The sequence below is a fragment of the Cnephaeus nilssonii genome (genome assembly GCF_951640355.1).
Source record: "Cnephaeus nilssonii genome assembly, chromosome: 10".
Classification (NCBI taxonomy): domain Eukaryota; kingdom Metazoa; phylum Chordata; class Mammalia; order Chiroptera; family Vespertilionidae; genus Cnephaeus; species Cnephaeus nilssonii.
Genome location: NC_137081.1, coordinates 42,059,834 through 42,076,064, shown reverse-complemented (window position 1 = coordinate 42,076,064; position 16,231 = coordinate 42,059,834).

Genomic DNA, 16,231 nt, shown 5'->3' with positions numbered 1-16,231 from the left:
TCAGGAAGGCAGGCAGGCGAGCAGTTGGGAGCCAGCAGTCCTGGATTGTGAGAGGGATGTCCAACTGCCCGTTTAGCCTGATCCTACCAGAAGTGGGCCTAAACAGGCAGTCGGACATCCCTTGAGGGGTTCCCAGATTGGAGAGGGTGCAGGCTAGGCTGAGGGACACCCCCCCCATGCACGAATTTTGTGCACCGGGCCTCTAGTGTGTGTGTGTGTGTGTGTGTGTGTGTGTGTGTGTGTGTATGTATTGATTTCAGAGAGGAAGGGAAAGGGATATAGAAACATCAATGATTGACTTCCTCCTGCATTCCTCCTACTGGGGATCAAGCCCACAACCTGGGCATATGCCCTTGATACTCTATCCACTGAGCCAAACTGGCCCAGCTTGTCTTGTTTTTGGATGTGATCTGGTGCCGTATTCTCAGGCACTGCGTGGACATAACCTCATTCAACTGAAACAACCAAGAGGCATGAAAAGGCTGTTTCTTCTCATGTATCGCTTTACCAGTGATGAAGATCTTTTGAGAAACCCCACAGAAGATGCTGTGTCTCACTGGCCAGCATTGTGGCCGCCACGACTCACCCTCTGTGGCTGAGGGAGGGTGGAAGCCAGAGTAACAGGGGGGTTTCTCAAGGGAAAGACAAGGGGAATGGCCTTGGGCAGCCAACCCCCGTGGCAGAGGATTCTTAGAAAGGCAGGAGCAGTGCTTGTGATTAACAAATCAGTGTCTGTGTTTTGGGACCAGGAACCCTCATGGCACTTTTCTGAAAATTCTAGTTTCTATTCATGAAATTCTTTGGGATCCTAAAGTGGATTATAATTTTGTCTAGGGTGGTTGCTCCAGAAATCTGGAGGCATAGCAAAAACGTTTTCTGTTTTTCACAGAGGAAAAAACTAGACACTGGGTAACAAAATGGCCTTCACAGAAGGAGGGTCTGGACCACACCTCTTGGATGTCCATCTTTTGTTTGTCTGTGAGCCTCACTGTGGCTCTTTTGTCATCCTCATCCTGTTTTATGACCCTGGCTTGCTTGTGAATCTATAATAATAAAAGCTAATATGCTAATTAGACTGGACGTCCTTCCGTCCTTCCCGACGAAGCCAGGGCTACAAGGGAAGCCTGGGTCCCGGGTGCCAGAGGGAAGCCAGTGCTGGCAGTCGGGGGGAAAGGAAGGCCTACTCTTGCACACATTTCGTGCATTGGGCCTCTAGTATATGTATAATCACGAGGTACAAAAGCAGAACTTGTCAGCATATTTTATATAATAAATATAAAATATAGTAATCTTGCAAGTTTTCTATATTATCTGTGCCTGAAGCTTCCGTAACTGTAGTAGCTAGATATCTTATATACCTCTGTGAATTTACGCAACAATATTGATAGCTACAGCTGCAAAATACAGAGTAGTGCATTCCAGTAAATGAATAGACTTTGTGGTCCCTTTATTATTACTGGCAGCAGGACTATATGGTAAGGCACAAGAAGTCACAAGCAATAAAATGCACATTGCTTCATGCCCTTGCGAGAATCCAGGTAAAATGACACGCCAGCACGAGTAAAGACCCACAGACTAACACATGGCAGCTCTTTGCCCCTTGAAGAAGCCGGCTGTTTGTACCGTAAGAAAATTGCCATTGACTTGGTTAAATGGAGTGATGACAACAGGCACTGAAGTGTCCCATCCAAGTTCTTCCATTGCTGTGGAGAAAGTGTGGTTTTCTCAGATCATTCTATGGAAAAACTGGTTTGAAATATGACCATGCTAGTTATTTTTACTTTAAATTATTATCGTCATGTAAACTCATTCATTTGATCAGTAAGTGCTTACTGAGGGCCTACTATGTGCCAGTTACCATTCCAGGTTCTTGGGATGGTTCAGTGAATCACACAAATATCCCTTCCCTCATGGCACTTACATTCACATGGGAGACTGACCATAAAAGGCAAATACAGTGAATTGCATGGTGTGTTAGAAGGTGCTAAGTGTCCTGGAAAAAGAAAAGGTGGAGGCAGTTGCTACTAGAGCCTGCCCCCTCCCTAGAACCCAAGGGTATATTATTTATTCTCACTCCTATAAATCTTACCACTATGCTTAAACTTCTCAAAAAAAAAAAAAAAAAGGTCAAGCAGTTTCAAGGGATCAGAAGAAGGGTGATGAGAGCGGTAAAGGGGGAGGGCCAGTGTTCACAATTTTAAACAAAGTGCTGAGAGGAGGTCTTGTTGGCCAGGTTATATTTCAGCAAAAAAATGAGGTGAGGGAGAGAGCCGTGCATGCAGGAGAAATATAAATCAGGTTGTGTCTGTCCCCAATGTCCCCCTCACACTTAGTGCCTTTCAGTTTTCCCACAGCTCCTAAAGGTAAGCCTAACCCTTCAACAGGATCTCATAGAAGATTTCTTTTCCTCTCAACCCTTATCTTGTTCTTCTCTAGCCCAGGCCTAGGTTATTCCCGCTACACTGGTCAACCCTCTGTGTCTTCCAGACCCCATTCTCTTTGTTGCCCGAGACCCTCATCCCTGGAGGTTTATCATGGTTGGTTCCTAGGCATCTTCTCACCCTTCAGGTCTCAGCCGGAATGCCAAATCCGTACTGAGAAGTTCTAAACTGGCCACATCCCCCTGTTATTCTACCATATCTGCCTATGGATGTTTATCATAAGCTGACATTTTCTTGTTTATGCATTTGTTTCCTCATGTTGTCTTTCTCCTTTAGAATGTAAGCACTGTGCAAGGACCTTACACATGGAAAGTGACCTTATCCTTTTTATTTCTTACTTTATGTCTAAAATTTAGCACATGCTAAGTACCCATTATATTTGTTAAGTGAACAAATGTGTACATGCTTGGATGTATAAGGCTTGAAGGCCTATTGGTTTGTGGCACTTTAAGGCTTACAAAATACTTGCCAACCCACCTATCCCCACCAGCACACATGCACATAGACATAAATAATGCTTTCATGATGTTGCAGAGGAAATGACGATGGATTAGAGAGAGTTAGCGTGCACCAATCTGCTCTCTGTATTAGGCAGACCTGAGGCAGGTGGTGGGTTTACAGAGAGATCAACCCTGGAACGTGCTGAAAGAGACTGATATGACAGCTGTTAAATTAGAAAGTAAGATGATCATTTATTGATATTTCAGAGGCCATATATCTGTCTATCTATCTATCTATCTATCTATCTATCTATCTATCTATCTATTATCTATCTATCTATCTATCTATCTATCTATCTATCTATCTATCATCTCCTATCATCTCTTTATCTACCCTACCTGTCTACTTATCTGTCTATCAGAAAGATTCTGAACTATTATCTCCTCAAGGCTTGGAGCTGGTTTCAACAGAATCTAGAATAACTAAATATCAGCACAACTGGGTAGCCCCTTACACAGCTTGTAATTACATAGCTATAGGTTGTACCAACTGCTTAGTTTCCACTGTTGTCAAAACAGTTTTTCTTGGTAATACATTTTACTCTTCTGAAATGAGGTGAGAGAGACAAAGAAAAGCAAAAGATGAGGGCTATCTTTTTGGGTTTACTTTCCTTAAGTTTCTTCAGAAACCAAATCAAATGTGACTGGTCCATAGAAGGCATCCTACTAGGAGAGAGTCTGTGGGGTTAAAAGATTAATATTTTAAAGATGCAATACTTGTGCTCTGACCGGTTTGGCTCAGTGGATAGAGTGTCGGCCTGTGGACTGAAGGGTCCCAGGTTTGATTCCAATCAAGGGCACATGCCCAGGTTGTGGGCTTGATCCCCAGTAGGGGGCGTGCAGGAGGCAGCCAATCAATGATTCTCTATCATCATTGATGTTTCTATCTCTCCCTCTCCTTCCTCTCTGAAATCAATAAAAATATATTTTTAAAAAAGATGCAATACTTGTTGTCAAAATGTTTTCCATCAAGTTTGTTTAAGGATTGCATGGATGGGTTGGTGAATAAATGAACTAAAGATGGCAGATGCATTTTATTTGAGGAGGCAGCATGTTGTAATAGAAAGCTCAAGGGCTTATGATTGCTTCATGACGTGCCTAACACTGGAATAATTCAGGGGAATTAGCATAACCTCTGAAGAAAAATATTGCATTTTAAAAATAATATGTGAAAAAGCAACTTCCATCTGTAGTTCAAACAAGAATGGTATGCCTAAATTTTCACTTATCCGTTAGCAGATTCAAAGATAATACTTGTCACGGGAAGGGTGTTGTGAGATTAACGTTCTCAGTCACTGCTGAATAGATATAACCTTTCTGGAAAGAAATTTGGTAAAATTCAATAAGAGTCTTAAAAATTCCCATGCCCTTTATTCCAAGCACTCATCTTTTAATTGATTTTCTTGCCAAGCTTGATTTGTGTATAAAGAGGTTTATTGAAGTGCTTTTTATAATAGAAAAAATCGGGCAGCATCCAAGAATGTTTAATTAAATGATGGAATATCTATATAATAGTATATCATGCTACCATTAAAGCTTATGAGTATGATGTAATGTTAAATTAAAAAGCAGGAAATGAAATTATGTATGGCCTATAAATTCAATTATGAGAAAAAATATACTGGAAAACTATTAAAATGAAATTTGTGAAAATATTGAGTGATTGCCTCTGGATGGTAGAATTATAGATTTTTTTCTCTTAAATAATGTTTGTGCCTTTCCATATCTTCCCCAGTGAGGATGGGTTATTTTGATCCTCATTAAAAGATGTTTTAGTGAGAACTTTGGAGGCAGAACTAGATTTTAATTACACTCTACCATGCTCTCAGTGTGTGACACTTGGAAAATTATTTAGTGTCTCTGAGCCTCAATTCATCATCTGTAAAATGGGAAAGGTAACTCTCAGTTTGCAGAGTTTCTGTGATGCTTAAACAAAATATTGTATTTAAAGAGCCTAGCAGAATTGCTGGCACACATTAGACAATAAGTAGCACTTATGAAAGTTATTACTCTGTGGTTTGAGGTGATTACAAATGGGTAGAAGTACTTTTTTAACTTTACCAATTAATTTTTTATTCTACATGTCAACATTTTGCAGAAAAAAGATGAAGAACCATTTAATGTTAAGCTCCACTTAATTGCATATGTCTTCTGATACTTTTCAATGGAGAAACTTAATTTTTACATCAATATAATTAGTAAACAAAGTAATTTAGGTTTTATTTGACACTTTTGGGTCTCAGTTAAACATTGTTGCATATAACTTCACATATGTCAATATTGTTTAATGGCTATGTAATATCTATAATAGCAATAACAATACACCAAAATTTACTTATCCATTTACTAATTGGGCTTTTTAAAAAGCTTGTATGAATGAAATTGCTGGAAACAACTTTGTACCAGTAACTTTTATTGCTTTTAAATACAGGGATGGACAAAAGTAGGTTTATATAATACAGATAAATAATACAATCTATATTAATATAAGGGTAATATGCTAATTAGACCGGGTCGACCAGACATCTTCTGGATGTCCGACTTCCTTCTGGACAAAGCCATGGTGGCGGGGGCTGAGGCAGAGGTGGTTAAGGGTGATCAGGTTGGCAGGGGAGCAGTTAGGGGGCAGCCAGGCTGGCAGGGGGGCAGTTAGGGGGTGACCAGGCCAGCAAGCAGAGTGGTTAGGGGCAGTCAGGCAGGCAGGCAGGTGAGCGGTTAGGAGCCAGTGGTCCTGGATTGTGAGAGGAATGTCCGACTGCCGGTTTAGGCCCCATCCCGCAGGGTTAAACCGGCAGTCGGACATCCCCTGAGAGGTCCCGGATTGGAGAGGGTGCAGGCCGGGCTGAGGGACCACCGCACCCCCCCATGCACGAATTTCGTGCACCAGGCCTCTAGTAATTAATAAATAAATAATGATACAAAAATAAACTCTTTCACTTATTCACAACTGTAAACCTACTTTTGTCCACCCCTGTATTTTCTTGAGAATATGCTACTTAAAGTAAGTTAGTATGTGTAAAGATAGATTGATTGTAGAGCTCTCATATTCTTCTAAGTAGTTCTTTAAAAATATTACTAATACTAGAGGCCCGGTGCACAACATTTGTGCACTGGGCGGGGAGGTCCTTCAGCCTGGCCTGCGCCCTCTCGCAGTCTGGGGCTCTTGCAGTCCAGGACCCCTCGCTCCTTACCATCCGCCTGCAGCGGAGACAGGAGAGGTTTCTGCCATCGCTGCTGTGCTCGCCAGCCATGAGCCTGGCTTCTGGTTGAGCAGCGGTCCCCCAATGGGAGCACACTGACCACCAGAGGGCAGCTCCTGCGTTGAGTGTCTGCCCCCTGGTGGTCAGTGGGTGCCATAGTGACTGGTTGTTCCACTGTTTGGTCGATTTGCCTATTAGGGTTTTATTATATAGGATGCTATAATTCTAATAGTATAAGATACAGGCAATTTTAAAAGTTTTGCTAATATAATAGCATGAACTAGGTCACATTTGTTTCAATTTTCATTTGTAATGTTAGGAAATCTGAATATTATCCTAAGCATTGACTTCTATTTGTATCTTCTTATCTGTTCTCTATCTTTTTGTAGATTTGCCTAGTAAAAATAATATGGATTTACATCACTTTAAAAAATATTAAACTTTCTTCATGTATGCAAATAACTTTATTCCATCTCTTCTTTTGTCTTCTGATTTAGGATATCTTTTTCATTTTTCTTTTAATGAATCTCACCTACTTTGTCAGCAACGTTTTTCAATTGCTGTAAAGTTCTTTTGTACTACTATTGGGGTCTTCTAATTTTCATTTTTGTGTTGTTTTATCGTATGTAAAGTGGATTTAATTTCTTTTTCTGTACTGATTTCTAACTAATCTTTCCACCAGCAGTTATTAAGTATTTATTTCTTCCTAGTTGAATTATTAGTCTAAGTTAAACTTTCTATTTAGCATCATAAACTATTTAGAAACATTGTTAAATAAGGCAGGAATATTTTCAGAAAGTAAGTTTTAATACTGGAAAGATAACTTTATCCTAGAAATGCCTATTTTATGTATAAAATATAAAATTATTTTTCAAGACTGTAACATGATCATTTGAATGGAGGAAGACCAGTTTGGATATAGTAGAAAAGCCAATAGTTCCAACCACGATAGTTTTAGAGATAGCAAGTATTGTATGCGACCATTTGTACAGTTTGCATTTAATCTAGTTGTATGTATTTTTTAAAATGCATGAATTGGATTACAGATTATTTCCAGATAATTACATGGTCATTTTAATGACAGAGTTTGTGTTATTAACATGAATGAAAGTTTGATAGCTACCAATTTTTTTAAGGTAAAGTGAAAACTCTTGCATGGCTTTATGGAGTCCCAACTTCCCATTCACCTCTCTGGCCCCCCAACTCCAGCCCCCACATTCATTATTCCTGGCCACTGTGCCTCTGCCTTCTGCACCTTGTCCTTGAATTTCTTCCAGATGGGGTTTCCTATGTTACTTAGGATATTGGTTTGGGTACTTTAACAGAGATCTTCTAATGGTGACTGAAACAAGAGGGGACCTGTATTTCTATTTCACAAAAAGTCTGAGCTGGTGGCCTAGGAGATGGGCTGTGCTTGCTGTTCCATTGAGTCACCTGGGGCCCTGGGGCCTTCTTCTTAATTGTTCTGCCTCCCCCTGAGGTTTTGTCCTTGTCCAGAAGGTCTAAATCCTCTACTAACACCTATATCTCAGCCCATGGGAAAGGGCAATATAGGCAATCCTATATAATAAAAGCCCAGTGACCGAACAGCAGAACGACTGGTCGACTGTTCGCTATGACGCGCACTGACCACCAGGGGGCAGATGCTCAACGCAGGAGTTGCCCTCTGGTGGTCGGTGTGCTCGCACAGGGGGAGTGCCGCTCAGCTGACCGCTGACCAGGATGAGCAGCTGCTCTCCAAAGCAGGCAATCCCTGCAGGCCACGCCCCCCACCAGTGCACAAATCCTATGCACCAGGCCTCTAGTAGAAAATAAGGCTATAATCTAGTAGTTGCAAGCATCACATTTACTCCCTGCAGAATTTAATTACATGGTCCTAATTAGAGAGAAGGGAGGCTGGAATCTCTGGTGACTTTGTGCTCAGTTAAAACCCAAAGTGGAGACAGGGTGCAGGGAGTACATTCTATTATGAAGAGAAGGAGACAGTGGATAATGGGAGTTCCCCCCAAATCTGCCCCACTTTCTCTGTGAAGTCTTTTTTGAAGTCCATAGGCAGAATTAGTTTCTATGTCCTCTATATGGTAAATAAATTTTGTACATCTCTCTCTCTCCCTTGAATGTCTACTCTCCTTGAGGGCAAACATAATGTTCCTCTTCTTGGGATTTACCATCTTATTTCACACTCATATAGATACTTTTCAATGTCAGACACGATCTATCACATTGACTTCTCACTTGGAAGATGAAGCTTTACCTTTCTTTTGCCTTGTCCCATAATGCACACACCTTCTTATGTCTTCATCTACTCAATAATTTTATTTATGCCAACACTTGCATTGTGTTTAAATAATTGTGAATATGCAAATGCTATTCATGTATTGAACCATGTAGTGTAACTTAATAAATTTTTCCACTTTGTTTAATATTTTATCTTTGCTAGAGTTTATAATTGTTTGTTTTAAAAATGTTGTTGTTATTTACTATCTATGTACTTATCACTGATTTTGAAATTGCATCTTCTTAGTAATACAAGCCTTATGATGTGCCCAATTGGGACTGTTTGCTTTCTAGTTTTTTTGTTTGTTTGTTTGTTTGTTTGTTTTTTTGAGTAGTGTCCTATTGTGTGGATAGACCACTAAATGCTTTTGGTTACTCATCTATATTACTGAAAAAAAATTTAGTATACACCCTTCTATATACATACTCAGTATATTTGTACTATAGTACTAATATATTTTACACATAAAATGACTCAAACATCTATAAGTTAAGATAATATAAAAAGAAATCTAACCTATTTTCCTCATGCATACCAGGGCATCATCCTGATTAATCCCTGGGTAGACATGTTTGGTCCCCATTACACTCAGCTCCACTTCAGAGCTCCTCCTCTGGGGTTTCCTGTGCATGAAATCAGTCTTTTCACTCAATTAGGCCAGATTAATAAGAGTTACCTTCACCCACTTCTTTCTTATTCCTTATAAACAATCTCCAATGCAAAAATATCTTTTGGGTTCATCCAATAGAGGCTCATCATTACCTCTCTGTATACATGGTCTCGTCACATTTGTTACTTCTTAGATCAAATAGAAAAATTTGTATTTTTCTAGGAATTTTCTTTAGGTTTTCAAACATGTCACTATAAGTTTTATGTAATGTTCTATTATAATCCTTTAGCCTGTTTAGAACTTGTTATTATGCCCCTTTTTTCACATCCCTAATTTTACTGTTTTGCTCTTTTTTCCCTTAATCAAGCTTAGGAGAGTTTTACCTATTCTGTTAGTCTTTCCAAAGAACCAGTTTTCCAATTTATACAGTTTTGTTTTCTATTTTATTAATTTCAGCTTTAATCCCCCTAAAGTATACTTTAGATCACGTCATTCCTTCTTGGTAAGCCCTCAATGGCTCCCCACGGCTGTCTGAATTAAGTACACACTCTTCAGACAGGTACTCTTGGCCGTAAGGAGATGTGTATTGAATGGAGCTCTTTCTCCTTTGTCAGGGAAGGAGAGCTGTGGTTGTGTGGAGAAGAAAACCATGTCTGCAAACCAGCCTGTAATCTGTTTAGCTATGTTACACAACACCTTTTATGTTTAACATCAGGGGCAGATCTCTGACCTTTAGCAGGATTGTGAAATAGACCTTGCTTTCCTGAAAGTTGGGGATATAAATAAAATTTATAAATAAGGTCTGCAAAACCATAGGATCAGTTTCTTGAGCTGTAATTAAATAGGACTCTTGCCATAAATTCTTTACTTCTTGATGGCATGCACCAGCTGGTGACCTTAGTTTTTTAATAGTGTTTTCAGGAGAGAAGGAAAGAATAAGAAAGGTCCAGTAATATGGCCCAGCTTCTGAGACTTTTGTGAATATTTTGGTCTAGTACATACCTCCATGCACAAAGTAAAAGACATTTGTTCATTCTGTCTGCAGCAATTGGTATTGGCATTGAAGGAGGCCTAAATGAATGGATCATCCCAGTCATGAACCACACATTTGATTGATAGGCAGTATTTATTATTTTTGGTGGACTTAGCCAATTGACCCGTTCACCCCCTCCACCGCCACCCCCGCCCCCAGTAATCTTCTCAAAAGCTGATGTTACTAATTGATTTGAGATCTCTTTTTTGTTTCCATGAGAGAAAAAAAATTTCCACCAGCTGCCAAAAAAATTGCCATATTCAGGAGAGTGTGGCAGGGGGTCCTTGTGAGTTTTCCTGAAGGTGTTGCACGAGAAGGCTTTGGCCATGATCACTTTCTGGATGGTATCCTTCCCTGACTGTGGTCTCAGGCTCATTATGGATCGCTAGGCATGGCAGGTAACTGATGGTCTAAGACACGGAGATTTACTGACATGAATGTGAAAGAAAACAAGTATGAACTCATGTGCAATTTGTACCCAAGGGTTTTATAGATTTGATAGATTGCTCTGTGGTGATTTTGGAAGATGGATATATGGGGGAAAGTTTCTAGCTAGTGAAGACTAGGGAGATAAAATATTTAAGAGTTCATTTCAAATTTTTAAAATTAAATCTTTTTATTTGATTTGTTTCTGATCACAAAATCTATAAAGATTCAATATAAAAATTCAGGTAAAAAACATGAAAATGAAACTCATCCAAGTTCCAGAGAAGAACACTTGTAATATTTTATTTATGTCCGTATAATCTTTTGTCTGCCACACATCAACTTAACAAAAATACAACTATATTAGAGAAATTAGTAACATGCTATGGCAGCTTTAAAAAATGGTAGCAAATTACTTGACATTCCTTCCATTGTTCTCTCATCTTGTACCCAAGCAGGCTTGTGACTGACTCACTTATAACCAACCAATAGAATGTGGCGGAAGTGACTCTTCTGTGACCTCCAAGGCTAGGTCAAAACGGTGATTCAGCTCTGCCTTGTTCTTGATACCTGTGCTGGAGCCCTGAGCCACCATGCAACAAGTTCAGCCTCCTGAAGCCCCCACACTGTAAGGGAGGCCAACCCATAGGAAGAGGTCACGTGTTGGCACTGCAGCCTGCAGCCCAAGCTCATTCCCAGCTGACAGCCACTTATATATCCAGTCCGGGCGAGCCTTCAGATGACTGAGCTTTCATTTTACTGCAATCACTTGAGAGATCTCAAGCCTTCAGATGACTGAGCTTTCATTTTACTGCAATCACTTGAGAGATCTCAAGTAAGAACTGACTTGTCGAGCCCATCTGAAATTCCTGACCTACAAGTTTTTAAGAAAAACAAAATGGAATAATTGGAGTGCTTTGTTATGTAGCAATAGTAACCAGAACACATGCTGAAAACAAACAAATGAACAAACTTAGCAGCATACTGTGAACTCTTAGATTCATTCCATTACCTTCTGTATCATTTTAATGGTCGCCTCACAGGTTTATTGTATGAGAATAACATACTGTTTTGAATTAATCACCCAGCATTGAATATTAGACTACCTAATAGCTTAACGTTCTAGCAGAATCTTTGTATTTATCTATGATTTTTTTCTTTAAGATAACTTAGAAAAATTCAAAAAGTAGAAGTGCCAGGGTGAATGCTTTTAACAAATAGCTTTAAATTACCTACCAGTAGTGTCTGTGCACCTGCACACACCACACACACACACACACACACACACACACACACAGAATAGAGAGAACATGGGTTTTAGAATCAGCAGGCTTGAGTTCCAACTCACAGTTCCACAACTTGAATGACCTTGAGCAAATTACATTGTTGTTACTTTTTCAGTCTTCACTCAAGGATATTTTATTTATTTGAGAGAGAAGGAGAGAGAAAGGGGGGGGGGGGTGAAGAAGAAGAAGAAGAAGAAGAGAGAGAGAGAGAGAGAGAGAGAGAGAGAGACATCAATGTGAGAGAGAAACACTGATCAGTTGTCTCCCATACGTTCTTTGACTGGGGATGAGCATCATTTTAATCATCTGTAAGCTGGAGATAAAAATACTTACCTCAAAGGATTGCTATGAAAATTAAATGAGGTACAGTATTAAAGTACCAAGCATAGAGAGGCCATTTAAAATGGTAACTGTTGTTCTTGTGATTACTTCCTAAGAGTGAGGTAGTCATCCCTAGATTTCTTTTTCCTCCTGTTCCCCACCTACTGGGTGATTCTGTTTTCATTCCAGCACTTACCCTGGCTCCTGTCCTCTAGGGCTTTGCACACAGCTGGCTGATCAACCCTGGGTGAGTGGTAGCTGACAAATGTTGAAGGTGTTATTTCTGCCTGTTAGTGGATTCATTTTAAGAAGCAATTCTTGAAAGCAGGGGCATTTGAAAGACCAGTGGAATGAGTCCATGATGCTAAGATTCCGGGCACCTGATACGCAGAGGGAGCAGATGTTTCTGGGGAGGAAGACTGCCCTGTCATCGCACCCTTCAAACCACATGCCTCGAGCACTTCCAGTCAGGAGACTGACCCTGTTCTCAGGCAACCTGCAAGGGACAGCTGGCCTTCCTTCTAAATAAGCGAGATGTGAGAAAACAAAAACACGCAGACAGTTCTTTCACATATGTTGGAATTACTTTTGGGAGACACCATGTGAGCTCTGAAAAGTGTGTGAAGGGAAAAGTGGTCACAGATGTGGGGCAGGACCTGGGTGGCGGCTCTGCGGGCCCTTGGGAACATGTTTGGCTCTGAGTAGCTGAGAAAAACTGCTGTTCACAAATTATATCTGCAGGTTATCAGCAGATGAGTGGGAATGAATGATGTTGGGAAGATTTTCTGAGCTATTTCTATTACTCTGCCCTTTTTTATTCTCAGTCGATCCAGAAAGTTGAATGAATTGAGGACTAAAAAAGGAAAAGATTTTTTCTGCATCTTTTACTTTATTGAAGCCTTTATATGAGAACCAGGCCTTGGCTGGAATGATTTTTACTTTCCAAAAATTTAGATTCCTAATGTAAATATACTATATGCGGCAACTGTCGAAACTTTTTCAGAGACAAGGGCTAGGCATGATGTTCTTTTTGTAAAACAATGTAGCCCTGGCCTGTGGCTCAGTTGATTGGAGCATTGTCCCATACACCAAAAGGTTGTGGGTTCAATTCCTGGTCAGGATGCATATGGCAGACAACTGATCTATGTCTCTCTCTCTTTTTCTCTCTCTTTCTGCCTACCTCTTCCTCTTTCTCTCTCTCAAATCAATAAAAATATATCCTTGGATGAGGATTGAAAAAAAAATTAAAACAATGTAAAATATTTAAAAAATAAGTTATTTTTATTTGGGGTATTTCCTTTTAATCTTTATCTACTTACCCATGTATTAGGGTCACAAGTTTTCTCATAATATACTCAGATGTTAAAAAATATATATAGCTTTTTTTATTTGCGTAAAACCAAGTTGATCTTCCTCACAAATTTTCATTTTTCTTTGTAGCAGGAAAATTTGAAAAATTAGATTTTTGCTAATGGGTATATTTAGTCTGAGGCAACCATTTGAGCAGTCTCTATAGATGTTCAGATGCTTCAGATAGAATGGACTCTCAGGCCTGCTCCTGTCCCCCTCCTCTCAGAGGATCTGGCTGTATGAGAGATGAGATAGCAGGAGACGAGAGTCCTTGAGTCTTTAGAGTCTCTTAGATACTTATTTGTCCCTGATTTAATTGTTGGTCTGGTGGTTTCTTAGAAGGGTGCCCTCTGGGTTGGAACTGGCCTCATGGTGAGTGTTGGCTGGCAGCCGTGGTTGAGGCCACAGCTGGTGTAGCTTTCTGTCTGGGTGGACAAGGCCGGGGGTCTCCCATAGGAACTTGGTGTCACTCACCTTGCCACTCCTGGTGCTGCGGCCCTTTGAGTCTGTGCTACATGCTACTTCTGGCCGCTGGGCTAGCCCTTCCATTTTGTTTCTCACCTTGGTGGGCCCACAGCTGGTTCTCAGCTGCTACCATGTGTGTCTTCCCTCAGGGGCGTGCAAGAACTTCTGGGTCCCATCCAAGCCGCACTGACTCCAGGGTGAGTCAGGAAGGCCTGTCTTTCACTGCTCACGCTGTAGGCCCAGGACTTATTTGATGGCAGCCTCTGGTTTGGTGTTGGCCAATATATAAGCTTTGAGAGTCCAAATATGAGGTGGTGCCAAAGCCCTTTCCCTTCAGCCTTCCTTCCCATGTATCAACAAGCTCCCCTTCCTTTTCTTGGGGGGTAGGAACTTCTCTCAAAAAAACTATGGCCTTCATGGCTCACTTTTGATATTTCAACAAGAGCATTTTGTTATTTAGATACTCTCTTCTCCTTCAACCTTGTCTGACTTTCAAAACCAACCTCTCATTAAAGAAAAAATATAAGTGATTCTGAAGCTTAGTTAACCACAGCCTCTTTGTTCTGACTACACCCCTTCCCCATGCTACTTAGAAATAGATCCTCCCTCCCTGGAACAATAAACATTGGGTTAGTCTGGGAATTAAAAGGCTACAAGTGGACAGGCTTTAAAGTGGGATATGCAACACATGAGTTTAATATTTGCAATGTTTCACCCCAGTAACAGATATATTATTACATTCAGAGTATGTGCCATTTATGATCTATTCTTTCATCATCTATAACATTTATCCCTTATCCTATAATAAACATTTATCCATTAAATCTTTTTAAAGGATAATTTTTAGTGGTCATAAACTATTTCCTGAGTTTGATATATTGTAAATTAATTCCTCTCTTATTGGACATTGTGTTAGTTTCCTAAGGCTGCCACACAAAGCACCACAAACTGAGTAGCTTAAAACACAAAAATATATTTTAATTAAAACAGTTCTGGAGGCTAGAAGTCCAAAATCAAGGTGTCAGCAGGGCCATGTTCCCTCTGGAACCTGTGGGGGAATCCTTCCTTGCCTCTTTTAGCTGCTGGTGGTTTGCAGGCAAATCTTCAGAATTCCTTGGCTTGTAGATATCATTTTAGTTCTTTATCTTCACGTGGCATTCTTCCTGTGTCTCTTCATGTAGTCTTCCTTCTGTGCATGTCTGTGTCCAAGTTTTCTCTTTTTATAAAGAAAACAGTCATATTTTATTAAGGCCTCCCGAAAGACCCCATCTTAACTTGATTACATCTGCAAAGACCCTATTTCTAAATAAGGTCATATTCTTAAGTGTTGGGGGTTAAGACATCAATATATCCTTTTGGAAGATAAGATTCAAGCCATAACAGATGTTTAGGTTGTTTCCAGGTTTTTGTTATTGATGGTGGTGATGGTGGTGGTGGTGGTACCATCACAGATAAAGCTGTTATAGATATCTTCAAGTACATGGCATTTTAATTCTATTGAAATATAATATTAAAATTTAAAAGCAATGAAAATGAATTGGAAATAAGAATTTTAACTTAAATGATTAATTTTTATTTTTCATTATTCACATGTTTTTAATTGGTACTGGAAAGAGAAGTAGAATGGAGATAGTTCAGAACTTGGAATCAGTTCATTCATAAATAATAGGTTCAGAATGAAATGGACATTGTCCAACAGTTAATAAGACATCATGAGCTAAATAAAATTTTAAGACTTGGAAGTTTTAACTAAACATTAATCATTTTTCTAAAGAGTTGTTTTGAGAATCATGTTGTCTTGCCATGTGTAGTAAAGTTTTTCCAGATATTTTCCATGAAAGATAATTGGTAGTCATGTTTTCAACATGTTTTGAAGTCCTAACATTGACAAAGGCTTTCAAAAGGAAGGAACTTCTGTTTTGGAAAGACTTGCTGGAGAAGTAAGATCTTTGTAATTTGTGGGGAGTCACTCAATCCCCAACCTCCTCCCCACCCTGACAAATTCACCCAGGACTCATTTACTAGGCCTCTGACTAGGCCTCTGAATCTTACCTATTTGCCTGTTTCTGCCCTGTGGCTCTCAATTGGACCCCAATTACTTGGTTGTCCACCTCTTGGCTTAGCTTCACCAATAGCTAGAATTCAGGTAGACTCTGTTCTCTGAGGAGGCTGAGATTCTGGGAAAACTTGGTCATAAAGTTCTCCACTATAGACTAGCTTTTCCAAACCTGAGCCTTCAAGATCTATACCACAGCACCACCATATTTCTTCTTTTCTAGTAGTTTTGGTACAGTGATTACTGGGAAGGTTCAAGGTTGAAG